The following is a 22,044-nucleotide window of genomic DNA, read 5'->3' as shown; positions in this document are numbered from 1 at the left end:
TACTTCAACACAATGGAATATTAATTTCCATATAAAAGGACAACTTGAATTATTCTTAAGAAAATAGACAATAAAGTTAAATTAAATCAATCATACATATAAGCTTAAATGTCACATAATTTCTCTTGTATGAGAACCCAAAATACAAATAAACATCAAAATTAAAGATAGATAATAGGAAGTAGGGAACTAAATATCAAGGATAATAATTGATAGGAGGGGAATAAAAAGGGGACAAAAAAAGAATTGAGATGTGTTATGTACATGTACCAATTCCTCACAAACAAAGTAAACATTATACATAGCAAATATATACTAATAGAAGAAACTGAAGAAGAAAAAGGAAAACAAAAGCCATAGACAAAAGCGATCTGTACTTTGGCCTAGTTTTTTAAGCCTTTTTTGTGGGCCTAACTATATACATTTTACCCATGTTATAGTATGTGCCAGGTAAAGTTTTGCAAGTATTTTTTCACTTACACATCAAATATTACATATGGTAATTCCATATCTACAAAAAAACATCATGTATGAGTGCTGTCACGGTTTATATTGGTGGCCCCAGGCCTCATGCATTTGCATTGAACATTTGTCATTGGTTCATTGTCTAGCGCTAGGATTGGGGGTATGAGTGCTACACTGGCCTAGGGGTGGAGCCAGGATATGATGTAATGACAGGAAGAAGGTGTATCTCACTTTTTTTGCTGGTTTCTGCCTTGCTGTTTTCAGCCGCCATGAACTGTGGCCAAGCCATGCCACCCTGCCTTGGAGCCAACTGAGTATGGACTGAAACCTCCAAAAACTGTAAGAAATAAACCTTTCCTTTCCCAACTTTTGGCATCATGTATTTGTCTCAGAGACCAGTAAAAAGTAATTAAGACAAGTGCTGTATAATACTCTCCTATTGTTCATCATAATTTATCTAAAAGTTTCTCCAGTGAAAAAATTTAGGTTGTTTCTAATGCTTGCATAGTCAATCAAGAATATTATCATTTTGATGGATTATCTGAGACCTCACTAACACCTCTGACTTTCTTCTTTACAAGAGATTACTAAAACTGACTATCTAGGCCACTATCTGGACTCAGACTTCTGATCTTCCAGTCTCATTTCAAAGAATGCTGGGATATTAAGGATGTGACATCATACCAGGCTTAATTTTTAAAGCCTGCTGGAATATACTGTCAAATTGCTTTTCCAAAAAAAATTGATCATTATGGCTCAGCAATATGATGACATTACCAAAATACAAATGGGTGATGTATTTTAATGTGTTTATAACTTTAACATTAATTTAGATGTCACAAATTCAAACTTTCAGAGATCATGTCAGAATACAATCATAATTATGTTAACTTTCCTATAATTTGAAGTTTTAAGAGTTATAATGATGTCCTCCAAGTTGTATCATAATACTGACTCAGAATTATAGCTCCAGAAGGTTTAGAAAAATTAGTTGAAAAAAAAAAAAAACAATATTAGAAGGTATGAGATTTAGATTATGTAGCCCTGGGTCTAATCCAAAAAGAAAGAAAGAGGATGAGGAACAGAAGGAGAGGAGGAAGAAGAAAAGGAAGGAGGGAAAGAAAGAATAGGAGAAAGTAAGGAGAGAAAAAAGAAGTAGGGAGGAAAGGAAAAAAGGAAGAATATTTGGAGTGTTGGGACTCAGAAAAAGATACCTAAAAGTATGCTCTGGACCTCAAATTGCGATAACATAGGCAGCAGCAATTACAAGGAATTGCTTTTTCTATAAATTCATTTCTCCATATAAGGCCCTGATCCACAAATAACATAATTTCATTAACCACGAAAATTTCATTAACTGAAGAAAATTATATTAATCAGAAGAAATTAAAAGAGACTACAAATTCAATCCTATACCAGAGCCCAGATGAATGCTATTCCAAGCTATTGCCTATACAGTTAAATCCCTGACTTAGAAACATTTGAGTCTGAACTTTCAAAAGTAAGAAGGGACCTCACATTTGGGTTTCTTTATGCTTTACATTGTAAGCATATGTAAAAGTTGTATAAGATCCACCTTGTCAGACACAGGAACTGATCATTTGATCAGTTTCACTAGAATGGAACCCATTCTTTACTTCAGGACTTACTGAAATTTGGACACATTCACTTTCCATAAACATTTTTTTTTACTGCCACTCAGAAGTTACATTTTCCACTTTCTTCAGTTTTTGAAAACAATATTTAAGCTTCAATTATGTGACCCTTCCATGAGTTTTATATATTTTGTATGAATCCCATGAATTTATGCAAATTTATAAATTTGTATACTTTTACACTGGTTAATGTTGTTTTCAGTTTGGTTCTTGAAACTCAATTATTGAAATTTCAGAAGGGAAATATAAATTCCCTGCAAGAATCACATAGACCTGAGGGAAACATAGTGCATCACATCAAACAAGTCCATGACCTTGGAAAAGTAGTCCCATTTTGATGCTTTTTCTTCTTTGCTAAATTGGGAGAAATATCTCCCTATTGAAGTTTGTGTAAAATTTGTGTGTGTATAACATATTTGTACACATATTTGGTAATCTCTAATAATTATTATTATAATTACTATTGTTTTACAATTATGTGAATTCTAATTGAATAAAAACAATCAGAACAATCCGTATAGGGAAAAAATATTTATTTTTGAATCTCATGTTCTAAAATTAAAACTCAACAGTTAATAAATCTGATTAATGATATAAATCTCACACTTCTCTTTGAAAATAAAAGAAAAAATAATGGTTAAGAACATCTTCATCTCTTCTTCATTACCAAATTTGAACAAATTGATTTTTTAAGAAACCACTAAGGAAGATGAACACAAAGCAAACAGGAAAGAGACCAAAAAATCAAGAAATTTCACGATGCATTACAAGGCAGAAGAAGGATAGAATGATGGTAGCTAAACCAACAGAGCACAAGGTACAGTGTAAGTCTACAGACGTTATCAATAAGAAATAAGTCAATTGTCACTACAGGACCTGTAAGACATTCAGTACTTGAAGTATCAAATGTTATAGAACTCAGGAGACAATCTAGGAGTTTAAAAAAATAGAATATCTGAATGTGTGAATAAGGTCTCCTTTTAACTATACCACTATACAAGTAGACAGGAAGTTTATTCCCCTTCTGTATGCCACCTACCTTAAAAAAGAATAGAAATTTCTGACCTAGAAAAATTGACCAATTTTCTCTCAAATTTGGGAACACCAAGTACGAAGTTAAACAAAGGATTAAGTGAAGTCTCATACTGAATTGTGGATTCTCATTCTGTACTGTGTCTCAGCTTTATAATCTATCATGTTTTTTATACTATCAGGGATAGTGCAAGTAGGGAAATAGATCGTTTTCAAATAGGGAGAGCAAGAGATGGAAAGACACTGGGGAAGGGAGGAGAAAGGGAGGAGAAAAGAACTAGATATGTTACGTACCTGCTCAAACTCCCCAAAAGGAATGTGATCATTATCTACTGCAAACATGTACTACTAAAAACCAAAAATTTTTTTTTAAATATCCTGGTTAAAAAACAATATTGCCATAATGATTACAGAGATAAAAAGTTATCATTTGATTTTAAAATAACTCTGTGATATAACTTTGTAATTAAAATGAAAGGAGAATATTTGGGACCTCTCGGTGTGAGTTCTTAGAAAAATAAATTCAATGAAAAAGTCATCATTAGATAATATTATCAGTTTAAAACTATGAAACAACTACATAGGAGCAGAGCTATCAGAAAAGAACAGCTGAAAATGGTTACTCGAGAACAGAATTTGACTGAAGAAAAATAGATTAAAGGATTGATTTCCCATTATTGATTTCATTCATACAGATTTTAAAACTATGTTTATAAAATTCTTCCACAAAATGAATAATTAAAAAATTTTATAAAATTGTGTTCTTCTTTAAGATACAATAGAAAAGTGTTTGGAGAAAATGGGCTAAGGAGGTAGAAGGGGATGGAAAAAAGGAAGGAAAGCAGACGAGAAACCACACAGTTGATAAGACATCTCGGAAAGCTGCTTTCTTAAAATGTTTTTAATTAAATGTAAAAGAGGTAATCAAAGTAATTTAACCTGATTGCTAATTACTGTCTCTAGAATGAGTTAATTGTTGTACTATATTTGTAAATAAGAAATAAGTATCAGTAAAATATAGCTTAATTACTTAGACTCTATTTCTTTATTCACTTTTCTCACTGTCCTAATTCAGCCTCCTCCATCTCTTGCACAATGTCCACAGCTTCCTTCCAGTCTAGCACCATGCTTTTAAGCCCAAATCAGGCTGATGTATTAGAAACCTTATCAACATAACGGAAGTCCCAGTTCAAGCACTGGCAACAGCCCATTACCTAGGTTCAAAGTACACTAGCTTGCTTTGAAGGTCCTGACTCCACCTAATTCTCTCACATCCAGTAACTTCCCAGGACAGAACTTCTGTCTCAGTCACTAATATCCCCTCTTGTATGGACATATCCACAAAATCTATTAAATGACTGCTTCTGTGGTCCATGCTGCTTTGTCTTTCCAGAAAGGTTTCTAATTTCCACTACAGTCTATCCAAATTCTCCTTGTCATAGTTCAGTTCAAACTGTCACACTAAAATGCCCTCTCTTAAACTACACAGCAACACATATTTGGCCCTTCACTAATGACTCACAGTTACCATCTACTTATACAAATTTCTCTTATATAATTTTGGATAACTTTCTCACTGCCTGTTTTAAATTGTAAACAGCTGTCTGTAGCAGGAAATACACTAAACTTCTATATAATTCATATGATTAAAATCATTAATAGACCCAATTAATGTCTTTTAATAAACCCTTTTTAAAAAAAATGTTTCACACAATACAATGCATTTTAATGCACACACCACATACTAGACTTTGTTGAATAATTATTGATGCAATTTAAACTTACCACACAAACACATCATGTTTACAGAACTGTCAAATCCCTTAACTATTAACCTTCATGTTATTTAACCATCACATTTCATCTTTTTGACATGAATATGTTGTTTAGCACATTTCAAATTATGTTGTTTCCCATTTCAACCTTATACTTTATAAGAAAACAAATCAATAACATTTTAAAAGATTAGATATATAATATAAAAATTGTCTAACAGAATTAATCAATAAATGTTCATGATTTGTATCTTATTTTATCTCCAATTAAGTAGAATTAATAGTAAGTATAATTTGGAATATAGAATAACAGGTATTGAGAGGAAGGACTTTAGAAAAGATTCTCTGACATTTATGTTAGTTAATTTTAATATTCATTATGAATTTAAACCTGAAGAATACTATGATAAGACAAAGAGATGTGAGAATTTCTTTGGTTCTACTAGGCGCAAAACCTTAATTCTAGTAGAATAATATGAATCTTAATTGGAAACTCTTGTTCCAGTTTTGCAGGGATGTTTTATTTTTAATTTCCCCTGTTTCCACATGGCAAAAGGTACATAGATGTACTGCAGCTGCTTAATACACTTTATATAAATTAAAAATACTTAACATGTCACACACTGGGAAATTTCCCAGTCTCCAGGCAACAGGTTGTCAAGAGCCACGCTGTCTTCCTGGTAAGAGGCTTTGTCTGAGGGCAAAAGAACTGCTCTGGTTTTTGTTTCTGGAAATCTGAATGGCTACAGTAAGGAAAACAGAAGTCAAATTGGTCATGTCAGCATGAATAGAGTGGAAGAGATTTATACCTCTTTGAAGAGACAATTAAAAACAATTAAAGTTTTCTTTGTCAACAAGTCAGCTTTTTAATGTTGCATGTAATTCATAAGAGGGCTCCCTGCTAGTAATAATCTTGAACTGGTAGCTTTAATAGAACTGCTTTGTTTTCTCTTGCTTGCTTTGCAAAATTTTTAAAAATTACCTTTTGGTAACTTAAAGAGAAAATTTGGCAGGGAGTTTGTTAAAATGTACATGAAGGCTTCCTGCCAAGGAAATGCTATAAAACAGGTGCTGTCAGAGTCAGGAGGTAGATGCAAAAGAAGGAAACTAGCAGACAAAATAAGCACAGGAAATGACCCTGAAACAAGGGAGCCTGGGCCCCGTGCTGTTACCACCACCTGGCCCTGTCAGGAGCCAGCCCTCAACCAAATGCCCAACTTGCAGGTGTTTATAGACGCCCCTGGCAGGCCTAGCCACATCTTCTTATATTGGGTTTTTTTTTTTTTTCACTTTGTCCTAGTTTTTTTTTTTTTTTTTTTTTTTCATATTTTCCTTCTTTCTCTTACTAGAATACACTCTATTTTGTGAACATTTGGTTTGATTTCCCACATAAAATGTATAGGGAATTAGTGTTTCTTTCTGATTTATCATTTTTGTCTTATTTATTAAATGCTAATTTGTTGTGAAAGTTACCATAGCTGATGTTACAGATTTTGAGTGATTTGTTTTGGCTCAATTTTGCATTAAAGGAAAAAGCTTACTTATTAGAAATTTATACTTTTGAAGACAGAAGGACATGGTTTTGCTAAAAATACATTTTTGTAGTGTTTGAAAATGCTTGTAATGGATTTATGGTTCAAATGTGGCCTCCTCATTTGTAAATTACTTCATCTGGACCAACTATAGACCACAACTCCATGGCTGTAAAGAAAATAGGTAACATGAGTTAGTACAGATCAAGTATTGCCCTTAGAAGTGTGGGTTGGCAAGTTTCTATATAGATTTTCTTAAATTCTTCCATGGTCAGTGTGAGTATGTTCTCTGGAGCACTAGGCAGCATTACTCCCCAGTTGGTACTCATTTCTGCCATCTTTCCAATTTTCGTTAGGGTTTTGAAAAGGTTACCATTCTTAACCTATTTTTTACAGAGGAACCAGATAAATGTCCGTTATTCCAAAATACTAAGCATCAGGTCTTTAACAGGTGCTGCTTCTTCCTTGGCAAACAGTAAGACAAGACTACCCTGTGGACAGCGGGGCAATGATCACTTACTCTGTGCTTACAAGTATCCCTGCTCATAGATTCTTTATTACTTAAATATTCTATCTGCTTTGGCTTTGTAATTTTAAAAATGCTTTCCATTTAAAAGATACTTTAAATGTTCTTCAAAATGCTTACACTAGACTCATCATCTGTGACTCTTTACCCTTAAGCCAATGAACCAACATGAAAATTGATCTAGTCTGCATTAGTATTCATAGTCTTCCAGAACTTGACATGGCCACACAAGCATACAAATACACAGAAATACTCCACAGTTTCAAGGATAATCTAGCAAATAGGTGGCCAGAAGGCACTACATCTTAAAGAGATTATCCAAAAAAGGCAAGTGTTATAAATGTCTTTAAAAGGTTTTTGCCCCAGATGGGACACTGTAGCCTGTAAAGCCTTGGAGGTGGAACCAAGGGGCTCTATCTTAAGGTCATCTTCCCGCCCCTAGGGAATTTACCTGTGGCTTGAAATGAATACCAATGGGCTACCTGTGAATCACTAATGCCCCTTAGGCACCACCCCAAACCTAAGCTACATGTATGCTCCCACACCATGTGTCTGGCAGAGAGAATGCCAGACCCCGAGGTGTCTCTCCCCACATTCTTAAAATAAAGGTCTCTTTTATTTTATTTCTTATCTTTTCAGCCATGCCAAAATTCTATCAGATGGTTCCCTTCTGCACCGAAAATTCTATCAGTCTTCATAATGGCCACCCTTGAAATGGAAAAAAAGATAGGATTCACATTGGGTTTAACTAAACCCAAAGTGTCCATACTTTGTCATATATAACAACATACACTATTAAGTCTTGTAATCCACAAACGAGCCCCCAAACTCAAGTTCAATTAATGAGGCAAAAACATATTTTTAAAAAGCAGCACTGATTTATTTTATCCTGGGCCCAGCGACACAGTGCAGTTGGAGATTGCAAAAGCTGTGTGTGTGTCCCCTCCCCCCGTATTTGCACCCTTTATGTATATATCACTGTTTACAAAGTAAGTGGTTTGGGCGTGGATCAGGAGGTAGGCTAATGGGGAAGATCTTTGTTTTCCTCAGCAGAGAACAGAGGAATCTAGCAGCAATTAATATCCTTTTTTACCTTTTTTTAGTACCATATCTGTTATTTGTAGAGGGCAGCAATGGTTAACACATCAATTAGGTCACCCAGAGGGAGAAGGGAGAAGAAAAAGGTATACAGAACAGTTAGGGTCACATTACAGGTATTGTAGTATAAAACAAATATAACGAAGCTCTTTTTTCTAGTGTACAACATTAAAATCATTTTGTGATTTGTGAATTTTAAGTACCATATTTTAAAGGCTGCCCATAAAATGATATATTATGAAAAAAGTCAAACATATCTCCTTAGTAAACTACCTTATATTACTGATTAATTTAATGACAGCTATATCTTTTCTTTCTATAGAAAAAGTTTTATAATGTATTTTACTACGTATTTTCTAGAGTTAAATGAATAAAATCAGATATATTATTTCTTCTTTCACTAAAAATAATTTTTACATATTTAGTTTCATTAAAATCACTTTGTTTAAAGAGATTTTATTCACATATAATTGCTTATTTGAAATTTCTTTATTTCAAAACTTGTACTTCTCATTGATCTTATTGGTTATTCTTAGTGCTGTCCCACCTTATGCCCACCTTGGGAGCTCCCTTTTTCCCCACCTTGACCCCTCCTTACCTTATGATTTTACTCTATAAAAAGTTGTTGCAGGCAGCTGAGTTAGTTAGAAATATTATAGGCAGTGAGACAGGGTTAGGTCCTCAAAGGGGCAGTGCAGATGCCTTACAACTGTGGGGGAGACAGATACCTCCTGCCAGGCCTCAAGACAAAGGATCAAACAAATGCATCCACATCCTAGAAGACTGATATTCTAATTAGTTCCCTATCACCCTGGAGTCACTATCTCATCCCCCTAGGGGAAAGGTCACAACTCTAAAAATACTTGCTTCCTATGTAACTTGCTTCGTATTTGTCCCTAATGCAATCAATTTTAGCTGAACCACTGATCTTATTGGCTAACTTATAGTTATGCCCCAACTTATGCCCATCTGCCTTGTGAAGTCTCATCCCCCCCTCCCTCACGCTTGAACCCATGGTTTTACTCAAGTTCCTGGAAAAGACAGTCCTGGGCAACCCACTTGGGTCTCCTTCTGTCTCTCTCTCTCAGACAGAAGCTTTTTTTTTTCTCTCAAATACATACTACTCTTAACCTCCATTGTTTCTAAAATTCATTCTTCAATTTTAGAGAACATGAACTCACGGACATCCAAGGTTTGGAATTTCATTCCCCTATATCAATGTCTCTAGAAAAGACAAGAGTCCCTAGCAACCCAGTTGGGATCTCACAGTTTGTCTCAGACAGAAGCTTTTTTTCTTCAATAAATATAATCTGCTGTTAACCTCTTTTGTTCCTAAAATTCATTTTTAGTTTTTAGTGAACACAAACTAGTACCGGACATCTAGTAGTTTGGGAGTTTACTGCCCCTGTATCAGTCCCATGCTACAGTTCAAAATACTGTAATATATCTTGTGGAATCAAAGTGAATTAAACAATTCTCTTGCTCACAAAGAGTTTAAATTCTGGTCAATATATTCCACTTATATTGATGTGAAACAGGAAGAATGAATGACCTGCTTTTCCTAGTTATTATACACATTAAACTGATACTATGAGAGTTTTACTAGCCTGTCTCAAAGTCTTTTCAGTTCAATTATTACTGATTGCAACCATATCTCAATTTCTAAAATATGATTCATGAGGACACAACCTTCTTTTCCTTTAAATATTCATAATCAGCTCCTTATCATGGCACCATACTTCAAACATCATAAAAACAACTTTATAGACAAAACTTAATATTCATCTACTTTCTACTGTCACATTACTCCTTGAGCAGTGATCTCTAACTGGTTATGTGTATAATGTGTATACTTCATCCCTCGTGTTATAACCAATACAGTTCATACTGTTGTGAGTACTATATTGGACTTATTTTTTGAGTGATTCCCTATATACTGTGAACATATGAGAAACATACATATTTTTCACCATCATGTCCTCATTGTAAAGTATCTGGCACTTAATAGCACTCAATAAATATTTGTTGAATGAATGGCATGAATTGCTTAAATTCAATTTTCCAAGAGAAACAAAACATTACTAATTGGTCCATTACATGATCTTTGTAGTCAATGACAGTACTCTAACTAATTTCAAATGATAACACAATTTATAACTCATTATACTGATTAAAATCTATTTAAGTAAAATTATATGATGATTTACTTTCCTTTAATATCCATAATAAAAAATACTACTGCTAGCAATTTCTAATTAGTTGTCTTTATCAAAATCCATATTAACTTAGGATCTAAACATCACTGGGATACATTTACATAATTTATAATTATAATTACAATTATAATTGCATAGCACAGTATATAGCTCAAAATAAGCCCTCAATAATATTAGTATGATAGTAGTATTGCTGTTACAGTAGTTTACAGTGATGACAATAATGAAGTTGTATCAAAGATGCGATATATAGTTATATGAACGGCATGCATTTGAGATAAATGTAGATATATACTTATTTCAAAATATAGGAAAACATAATCAATTGTCTTCTTAACAAGTAATATTCTTAATGCAAATATGTAGCAACTATATGAGGGAAAATAATGTGAAGTATAATGTGTAGTTTTCAAATGCTTTGTAATGCATGCATTAATTCTCCTAAAAAAACAAATATGTAAGGAAACGACTAACATCTAAATTTTTTGTAAAAACGGGAGCTACACAGAGAGGAAAAAGGGTTTTCATCTTAGCTAACTGTTCAAATGCCTTTACAAATATTTGTAAAAGTCACCAATAGAGGGTTTACCTGGGATCACATGAAAAAAGACCTCCTACCATCGAAAGCTATTTCCAACGTCCACTGGGTGATCTAAAACAGAATAACAAAGACAGTTTGTGACAAAGCTGACACAGAGTATTCTGAAAGTACTGAAATCAATTGTGACATTTTTCATTTATTTGTAAATGCCTCTTTGGCAGTATACTCACTCAAAATGACAGTTGCTTCTTACAAAATAAGGAAGGTGAGGTAAAATAGAGGAATTTTGACAGTCGCTTTAATGAGATTCTGCATTAGGGCTATTCTAACATATTCACCCAACATGAAGCTCGCCCTTCATTTTCAATATCATAACTCAGGAGTTTCAGAATGTTATCACTATGAAAAACTATTACCAGCTAATCTTTAATAGAGATTGCCTGGTTTATTTTTCCCAGATCTCTCAATTAGAAGAATCATTCTAAAGCAAATATCCAAGTGAATGTCACCCTTGCAGACCAATTACCTCTTCTCTTTTAAAGACAACTTGCTATTAAGAACAGTAATACAAAATATGACTAGACAACTCTCCAGGAGCATAATATTTGCTTAGAGTTATCTGAGGGTATAATTTAAGCCACATTTTAAAATTTGGTTTACATACTTACATTGCTAAGAAAGTTATTTGCAAGGTAAAATATCTATAGTATTTTTAACTTGATCAATGTTTTTATCATATATACTAAGCATTTTTCAAGATTGTAAACAAACAGGTAAAGATTCCAGCTGAAAAAATTTAAATTATAATCTGGAGTAGAATAAAATCTATTCAAATCCTGGCTTAGCAATTATCATATACTGATACATATACATAACCTATACTGATACATATCATATACCGATACATATACATATCCACCGATATGTATTTGCTGAACTTGTATACTACAAAAAATATATTAGCAATGTAACATGGTATTACAGTTACATAATTTCAATCCCAGAAAAATTAGTTGAGAGATTTTGGAGAAGTAAGAAGCCTTATAATTACAGTTTCCTTATATGCAAAACAGATTTAGCAATATTTACTGCCAAAATGCAAATATTAATTTCAGCAAAAGAAAAGCACTTAGTAGATTTCTGGCTTATAATAAGGGTCAATAAATGGTATATATTATACTTATGGATAATTCTTTTATCCAACAAATCATACCCCACACATCTAATGATCAAGATTTTAAAGATTAATGATAAAAAAATTTTTCTAGGCTGCAAAGGAAAATAAACAAACAACATGCAAGGTTGACAGCACGCTTCTCCGCAGAAATCCTACAGGAAAGAAGAGACTAAAATGAAATTTTCACACTGAAAGACCGAAAAAAATAAATAAATACAAAAATAAAAGCTGTCAGTCAAGAATGCTATATACAGTAAGACCATTCTTTAAAAATAAAGGTTAAAACACTGCAAGAAAAACAAACTGAGAGAACATATCTTGAATAAACCTGATTTACAAGAAATCTTAAAAGAGGATCCACAAACTGAAAGAGATGCTAAAGAATATAAAGAAAATACAGGAAGATATAAATTCATTGGTAAGAGCAATTATATTAATACACTCAGAGTGCTATAATAGTATAAACAGAAAACATACATATCTTTAGTATAAAGATTAAAAGCAAAATAATAACTACTTTAAAATGTAAAGAGATACTATATCAATATGTCTAAAATGAGACACTAAAAATTCTAAATGTGGGAGGAGCACAATAAGTGAAGAATGTTCTGGGTATATTTTCCCTTATTCCTGCTTCTCTTATTAACACCATGTGAAGCAGCTATTATTTCAACCTTATTACAATCAAAAGACATTTTTAGCTTTTTTTTTTTTTTTGAGATGAGCAGAGTGGGTAAGTCTTAAAGGAACCACAAAACAAATATACAAAATAGAAAAACCAAAACCAATTAATAAGGAATTAAACTAACAATACTAGACTAAATCACTTAACCTCAAAGGAAGACTCAACAGATGAAGAAATAAAGAAATCAACACAAAGAAAGGAATTAGTGAGTAAGTTACAAAATGGCTGTAGGTACATTTTATTCACCAATAAGTACTTTGAATGTGAATGTATTAAATTCTCTAATCAAAATGTTGAGTGGCTGAATGATTTAATAAACATGGCCCAACTATAAGCTGCTTACAAAAACTTACTTCATCTATAAGAACACATAGAAAATGAAAAGGCTAGAAAAAAAAATATTTCATGAAAAGACACTCCAAAAGAAAGGAGCAGCCATACTTATAACAGATCAATAGAATTTAAATCAAAAGCAATAAAAAATGGCAAAGATTTTCATTTTATAGTAATAGATTAAACTCAGCAAGAGAAAGAAACAATCATATGTGTATATATATATATATATATACACACACACAGACACACACACATACATATATATAATACATAAGTATATATATATATATATATCCAATCAGGCATCAAAATATGTAAAGCAACTATCAATACATCTAAGGAAGGAAAATAAATTCAATAACAATTAGAAACATTGACCCATCACTTTCAGCAAAGGATCAATCCAGACAAAAAATCAACAGCATAGTTCAATTGCACCATGGACCAAACAAACATAACAGGCATCTATAGAATTTTCCATCAAATTGTTGCTCAATACACAATTTTCTTATCACTATACAGAAATTTTCCAGAGTACATATGATGGGCCAGTAGAGGCAACGTACAACATACGTACCATAACAGGCACACAGAACCCTCTCTGTGAGCAAAAGAGCCAAGTCACCCCAACAGCCAAGTATCATATAACAATACTTTTTGTTTTTGTTTTTATCTAAACAAAAACCTCAGTATTCAGATTTCATTGCAGTGCTGGCACTTGTGAAAAGTGAGTTTGGAGTTGCAGTGTGGGTACTTGGTCTCTAAAATGTTTGCCATTACTGTATTAGGACAAAAACTAAAATCAACAAAATTTTAAAAAGATAAAATCACATGGAGTATTTTTTCTCAGTACAACTCAAAAACTAGAAATCAATGACAAGAAGAACATTGGAACAGCAACTTATTTTTGTAAAACCACACATGGATTTAATAATCAAGCAAAAAATCAAATTCCTTGAAATAAATGAAGACAACAAACCAAAACTTGCAGAAACAGTAAAAGTACTACTAAGAGAGAAGTTCAAAGAAATCAGTGTCCACATCAAAAAGTAGGAAGATTTCAAACAAATTATCACTACATCTGAAAGAAACAGACAAAAACAAACTAACCTAAAACTAGTAGGAGAAAAGAAACAATAAAAATTGTAGAAAAAATAAATGGAGATTGAAGAGCTTGTTTCTTGCAATTATATATAATTGGGTTTCTCTGCAGGAAGAAAGAATACAGACAAAAGTTAGTTAACTTAAGAGAGCCAGAATTAGAGATCAAAAGGAAGATATGAAAAGGAAGATAATACAAAACATAATCAATTAAAATTATAAGCCAACATATTTGATAAACTAGAAAGAGTGCATAAATTCCTAGACAAATATACCTTACTAAAAATTAATCATGAAGATATTAAACAATCAAATCAATAAAAAGTAATGACTGTATCAGTAAAAAAGTCTCCTATCACAGAAGAGCTTACTGTTGAAGTGCTAATACTTCTTCTGCTTAAAGTACTGTATTAAAAAAACCAAAAAGGAAGGATTTTTCAATCATATTTTACAAGGCCTGCATTGTTCAGTTACAAAAACCAGATAAGGGCATAAGAAGAAAATAAAACTAAGAACTACAAGCCACTATTCTTTATAAAGACACATATGATGCTTCAGAAAATACTATCAAGAACAAATAGCATATTAAAAACATTATGTACCATGATAAAGCAAGATTCATCCAGGAAAGAAAATACGGTTCATGAAACCCAAGTCATTATACATGGTACTGTGTATAAAGAAAATGAAGCACAAAAACAACAGATCATTTCAGTAGATGCAGAAAAGATATTTGTGAAAATTCAACCTCCAAGAGTTCAGAGTGTAGCTTACTAGTGTACATTTTCCTAACATATATGAGGCCCTGAATTGCATTGCCCTGAATTTCATCCTCAGGACTGGGAAAAAACCACAACAAACTCAACTACAGCAACATTCCTTCCGAGTAAAAATATTTAATAAATCTAAATACAAAAGGAATCTACCTGAACATAACAATGATCATTTTAATAAGCCAATAGCTAAAATTATACTGAAAAGAGAAAAGCTGAAAACTTTATTTCTAAATCTGGAACAAAACAAGGATTCAAACTCACTGTTTTTATTCAATAATGGCCTCTACTTGTGATCCAGAGAAATCAGAGAACAGAAAAAAAATAAATGAGGACCAAATTAGAAATTAGAAATCAGACTGTCTCTGTTTGCCAATGATGTGATCTTAAGAAGAGAAAACCTTTAAAACTACATTAAAAAAAAAAAAACTATTAGAACTAAGAGGTTAAGTCAACAAAATTGTGGACCACAAAAACATACAAATATAAATCACATTGCTATATGTTAAAATGAAATTATCTAGAATAGAAATCACGAAAACAACCCAAGTTACAATAGCTTCCAAAAAACTAGAAATGAATTAAATCAAAGAAGTTAAGGATCTCCACAAGGAATTCAAACATTAAGTGTTACACACACATATGTATTACATGAGTGAATAAATAAAAATTTAAAAAAGTAAAAGAGCTCTACAATGAAAACGAAAAATCATTGGTGAAAGAAAGTAAAGAAGACATACACATAAAGGACAAAGATAGCCCATATCCTTAAACTGGAAGAAATAATATTGTTAAAATATCCAACTACCAAGAACAAATTATGCACCCAATACAAGCTCTGTGAATTATATTTTTATATAACTAGAAAATATTCTAAAACTATACTGAATAACAAAGAACTCTAAACAGTTACAGATACCCAGAACAACAACAACGACAACAACAACAAAAAGGCAGAACGCAATACACTAACTGACTTCAAAACACAGCACATAGGCTCACTCCACAGACCTAGGGGTCAGCAGATTATCAGTCTCATCCCTCTTCTCAACCAATAGACCTAGGGGTTGGCAGATCTTAGGCCCTGTCTCCTCATTCCAGGAACTTAATGGTTGACAGGATCCTTGGTCACCCTCTCTCCCTAACACAAAAGACCACAGCAGCCCACAGACCACTAGGGGCAGCTTCCACCCCCTGCAGAACCTTGTTGGCCTGGTGGGAGCCTCAGCAACCCTTCACCCACACAGAAGGCTTCAGTGGGCTTGCAATAGTGTGCTGAGTTTCTGCCTAAAACAAGGGACCCCAGTGGGTAAACAGAAGCAGCAGTGAACTTCTACACAGCTGTAGGACCTTAATGAGTCCTTCTTCCGAACATAGAACACCAGGTGGGTTGAGGAGAGTGCCAACAAGGTCTCCTCCAACCCAGAGGGAAGCAAAAGGGCCTGGAAGACACCCACTGACACAATAAGGTCCCATCTGAGGTGTAAACTATACCCAGGTAGATCTAGTGGCCTGGAATAGCCTGAAGCCATAGTAACAATAGGAATAAAGGTTGACTTCCATCAATACTTCTAATCTAGTCAACATTCCTAGAAAGAAAAAGGCCCATCCATCAGTCCCTGCAGGAGGAATTCAGGTGACTGGTCCCTCCCTTTATTGTGGGACCCAACAACTAGACAAATATCAATCATACAATAGGACCTTAAGACACACAGGATGGACAATTGAGACTAGCAGGATTGAAAAGACCAAAATAATAACTCTAGAGATGAAAATGACAATACAAAAAAGCAAAATACAATCTCAAACATCCAGTCAACCAGGAACAAATATAGGAGACATCGAAATAAAGGACATTAGAAGTCATAAGCTTGAAATTTCTAAAAAAAAACACATGAAACAAAGAAACAAATCCATGAGGCTATAGAGGAAATCAGACTAAAAGTAATCTCTTACATAGAAATAAATGACCATAAAAGAGATACTCAGCATAGAGAAAATATAGATTAGAAAGTACAGGAACATGGGAGGATGATAGAAATCTTGAATGAACAATACAGAAAAGAAGTAGAATGCATGACACAAATTTAACTAAAAATTCATTTCAGCAACTAAAAAATTCTACTGAAAGCTGGTGAAACTATTTGAAGCTGAGGATAGAATTTCAGACCTTAAGGACAGGATCTTAGTTAGTAATCATGAAAGGAAAGAACATTTAAAAACAGCAAGGTAGCATAAATTGACAACAGCTTCAAGATGATGCAAAGAGAACCAATGTAAGACTAACAGGCATCAATGAAGATGCAGGAATGAATGCAACTGACATCAATAAAATATACATAGAAGTATTACCAGAAAATTTCCCAACCACGGGAAAATAATCAGATATACATATAAGTGAGGTATATAGCATGCCAAACACTCATAACCAAAATAAATATACAACCAGACATACAATAATTAAGATCCCAGAAATTCAACATAAAAACAGAATAATAAAAGCTATTAGAGAAAAAACACAACTAATCTATGAAGGAAAGCCTAATAGAATCACAACAGAATTCTCAGCACAAACACTCAAGTCAAGATGAGCTTGAAGTGAAATGTTACAAGCCCAAAAAAGAAAACAACTTTCAACCCAGACTCATGTACCCTGAAAAATTTTCTTTGAAAATTAATGGAGAAATAAGATGCTTCCCTGACAAAGAACAACTAAAGAAATTCATGTCTACCAAACCGACCCTAGAGAGTATTGAAAGACATACCCAATAGAGATAAAAATGACTACCATCTCCAGAACAACAACAGAAAGGACACCAGACAGGGCAAACAATTAAAGAGGAAAGGCAGGAAACCAACAAATGGAAAATAACATGACAAAGCTGAGGCAGTACATATCAGTTATATCAATCAGTTTAAATGGACTCAATTCACCAATTAAAATAAACAGATTAACAGAATAGATTAAGAAACAGGATCCAACAATATGTTATATACAGGAAATACATCTGACTCAAAAGGAAACTCAAAGAATACATGTCAAAGGGTGGAAAACAATATTCTATGTGACAGGAACCCAGAAAAAACCAGAGGTAGCTATTCCATTTGCAGACAATGTAAACTTCAAACCAAAAAAATGATCAAAAAAGATAAAGAAAGTCACTACATACTTTTAGGGGAATAATTCAATAGGAAGATCTAATAATCAAATATATATGCATCAAATACAGGAGCAATCAACTATGTAAGACAAATACTAATAGGTATGAAAAACCAAATATGCAATAACACAGTTGTAATAGGGGATGTTAATACCCCATTATCACAAAGAGACAGATCAACTAGACAAAAAGTCAGCAAAGAAATAACAGAACTGTAACAAACCTATGAACAAATGGACTTAGTAGACATTTACTGAGTGTTCCATTCAACCATATCAGAATATACATTCTTCTCAGCTGTTTATGGGACATGCTCTAAAAAAGATCATGTATTAGCCCATAAAGCATTCTCAAGTAAATGCAAAAGGACTGAAATTATACCAAGCATGTTACCTGACCACAGTGCAATGAAATTGGATATTAATGGCAAAAGTAACTGTAAAACCTATATAAACACATGGAAATTAAGTAACAACCTCTTGAACAACCAATGGATTACAGGTGAAGTAAAGAAGAAATTAAACACTTACAACTCAAGGAAAATGCAGATACAACATACTGAAATCTGGGGGATGCAATGAAAGGTGTCCTAAGAAGGAAATATGTAGCAATGGATTGTCACATCAGGAAAACCAGAGTGAGCACAAATAAACAACCTAATATTACTCCTCAAGCTTCTAAAAAAAGAACAGCAAATCAATCCCAAAATTCATAGAAGAAAGGAAATTATAAAGATCAGTGCAGAAATTAATACAGTTGAGACTAAAAGAAAAATAAACAATTAAGGAATCAAAGTGCTTTTTTGAGAGAATAAACAAAATTGATAAACCTCTAACAGACCTTATCAATAATAAGAAAAAACTGAAATTCATGCAAAAAGGAATGGAAAGGGTGAAATTACTACAGTTCCCATGAAAATTTTGAAGATCATGAATACCTACTTTGAAAATTTTTACTCACATAAGGTGGAAAACACAAGAGGAAATGGACAGAGTTCTAGAAATGTATGCATTACCAAAGCTGAATCAAGAAGATATAACAATTTTGAATAACCCAACATGAGTTACTGAAATTGAAAATGTGATCACAAACTTACCAACAAAGTAAATGTGATTACAAATTTACCAACAAAGAAAGCCCAGGTCCGAATGGACTTATAGCTGAAATCTATAAGAAATTTAGAGAAAATTTAATGCCAATACTCCTCAAATTTTTCAATGAAATTAAAAGGGAAATAATTCTTCCTAACTCATTCCCGAAGGCAAGTATTACTCTGATACCAAAACCAAAGAGAAATCCAACCAAAAAGGAGAACTATAGGACAATCTCACTAATGAATATCGATGCAAAGATTCTCAATTAAATATGGCAAATAGAATACAGCAAATCCTCAAGATTTTATATGTCACATCAAGTGGGATTTATTCCAGGAATGCAGGGATGGTTCAACAAACTCAATAAGTGTAATACACCACATTAACAAAGCCAAAGACAAAAATCACATGATCATCTCAATAGATGCAGAAAAAAGCTTTTCATAAAGTCCAACATTTGTTCATGATAAAAACCCTACAGAAATTTGGGATAGCATCTACCTCAATCTAATAAAAGCCATATATGACAAACAATAGCCAACATTATTCTAAATGGACAAAAACTGAAAGCTTTTACTCTAAAATCAGGAACAAAACAAGGGTGTCCACTATCACTGCTCCTATTCAATACAGTTCTGGAATCATTAGCCAGGGCAATCAGACAAGAGAGAAAAACAAAAGGAAAAAGGATAGGAATTCAACAACCCAATCCAAAAATGGGCATCTTAAATGAACACATATTTCTCAGATGAAGAAATACATATGGCAAATAAATACATGAAGACATGCTCAGCATTACTGGTCATGCAAGAAATGCAAGTTAAAGCAGCACTGAGATTTCACCTCACTCCAGAAAGAATGGCTGCCATCAAGATACCAACTGATACCAAATGTTGGTGGGGCTGTGGGAAAAAAGGAACACTTCTACACTGCTTGTGGGAGTGTAGATCACTGTGGAAATCAGTGTGGAGATTTCTCAAAAAACTAGGACTGGAAGTCTCATTTAATGTAGCTATTCCTTTTCTGGGTATTTTCCCAGAAAATTTGAAAATGTCTTGCCACAGTGATGTATGTTTATAGTAGTACATTCTAAAATAGCTAAATCTTGGAAACAACCAAAATGCCTATCAACTACAGAATGTATAAAAAAGACATGCTATTTTTATACAATGAAATATTACGCAGCTATAAAAAGGATAAACATGAAGCTTTTATAAGTAAATGGAGGTAACTTGAGACCATACTCATAGGTGCAATAAATCACTCATATTTATAACTTTCACATTATCTCTCTAGTAAAAAATAAATAAAAATCTGAAAGAGTAATAAGATCCAAAATATACAATAGATATTGTAATAATGAAAGGTATATAAAGTGCTCAAAAGGACAGAATTACTGGAATAAGGGAAAGGAAAAAAGGAAGGAAAACATTATACGTATGCTGGTAAAAAAAAAAAAAAAAAATATATATATATATATATATATATATATATATGCTAGATATATAACTATATTACTAATCTCTCTTAGTTTATTAAAAGAAGTTTGTGCTATCATTGTTTGATCACTTATGTGCCTAGATCTTATAAACTGAGCAACTAGTTCTGACATAACAATATGCAATATATTAAAGTCTGTTAATTCCCTATTTTTTTCAAATTCTGTATCATTTGTATCTCTTTTTTTTTTTTTGCTTTTTAAAATTAAAAAAAAAAACCCATGTAGTAGTCCTAATCAAAATAGTGTGGTATTATCTTGAAAACAGATATGGATATGCATAGAACTGAACTGCCTGGGAAGAATATCATATATTTATAGCCAACTGATTTTTAATGGTGATTGCTAAGAACATGCATTGGAGAAATGGTAGTATTTTCAGTAAAAAATGCTAGGAAAATTGACATACATATCAGAAGAATGAAACTAGATACCTATCTCTCATTTGATAAAAAAATATAATTATGTAAGTTAAAAACCTTCTACACAGCAAAACAATCAATTAAGTACAAAGACAACCTAGAGAATAGGACGCAATTTTTCCAAAGTATGCACTTGACAAGAAGTTAATATCCAAAGTATTTAAGTTACTCCAAAATCTCAATAGCAAAAAATAAAAGACTTAATTAAAAATAAGCAACAGGGAGAAAGACAAATGGCAGCTTGCTAGGGGACTGGGCAAAGAGTCTGCAGAGAAATCATATTAGATGCTAGAATATGACAACATGGAGAGGGCCAGATGAATGGATAATAATTCTTATTAATCAAGGCAGTGTGGCTGGAGGATTTAAGGTCATGCTGAGACTGTGGCTGCTGATAACGGGAGTCTGCGAATCCTGCACCTTTAATAGGCACACTGACCAGTAGATCCAAGAGGAAAAGCTGTATTGGCTTGTGGTGACTGCTGGAAATTGAGACCTAGGACCCCGCGAAGCAGCCAGGGCCACTCAGCTCTGCTGAAGGAGACTGCGAGAAGCTCCAGAGCTATGAAGCCAGACACCATGCAATTTTCTGACTGTTGCGTCTTGTGTCAGGAATGCAGTGAAGGCAAGTGGCGCAGTGCGCAGTAGACCCAAGAGGAAGGTTTGCATTGAGTCTTGGTAAGTACTAGAGAATGGGTCCCGCGGCTGCTGTGGCTGGCTGGAGGACATCTTGGAATTGGGCAGAGCCCACCACCACGGTGGCATCAGTAACACAGAGAGTCTGGTGGACGACATCTTGGAGTTGGGCAGAGCGCATGGCTTGGTGACATCAGTTGCCCCTGGCATAGAGAGGTCTGGTGGAGGACATCTTGAAATTGGGCAGAGCGCAGTGTTGTAACAGTGTCAATGACACAGAAAGAACTAGTGGAGGACATCTTGGAATTGGGCAGACCCAGT

The 22,044-nt window shown here is 33.4% G+C and overlaps 1 protein-coding gene across 11 annotated transcripts in view; it reads right to left on the bottom strand.

The window, feature by feature from the left end:
* Window positions 1-22,044, bottom strand: part of Naaladl2 (N-acetylated alpha-linked acidic dipeptidase like 2) — a 1,233,816-nt gene that overhangs the window by 1,125,993 nt on the left and 85,779 nt on the right. For 9 of the 11 annotated variants that reach the window (XM_063229028.1, XM_063229032.1, XM_063229035.1 and 6 more), the window contains exon 2: window positions 10,889-10,951. The gene's annotated coding sequence lies outside the window, so the exon portion shown is untranslated. Of the gene's footprint in view, window positions 1-5,540; window positions 5,671-10,888; window positions 10,952-22,044 lie in introns of all 11 variants that reach the window. The other 2 variants (XM_063229030.1, XM_063229031.1) reach the window with 1 other exon arrangement.

Source organism: Cavia porcellus, unplaced genomic scaffold (genome assembly GCF_034190915.1).
Source record: "Cavia porcellus strain 051 isolate PalLab524CR breed Dunkin Hartley unplaced genomic scaffold, mCavPor4.1 scaffold_17, whole genome shotgun sequence".
Lineage (NCBI taxonomy): Eukaryota > Metazoa > Chordata > Mammalia > Rodentia > Caviidae > Cavia > Cavia porcellus.
This window is presented reverse-complemented; position numbering and strand designations above follow the sequence as displayed.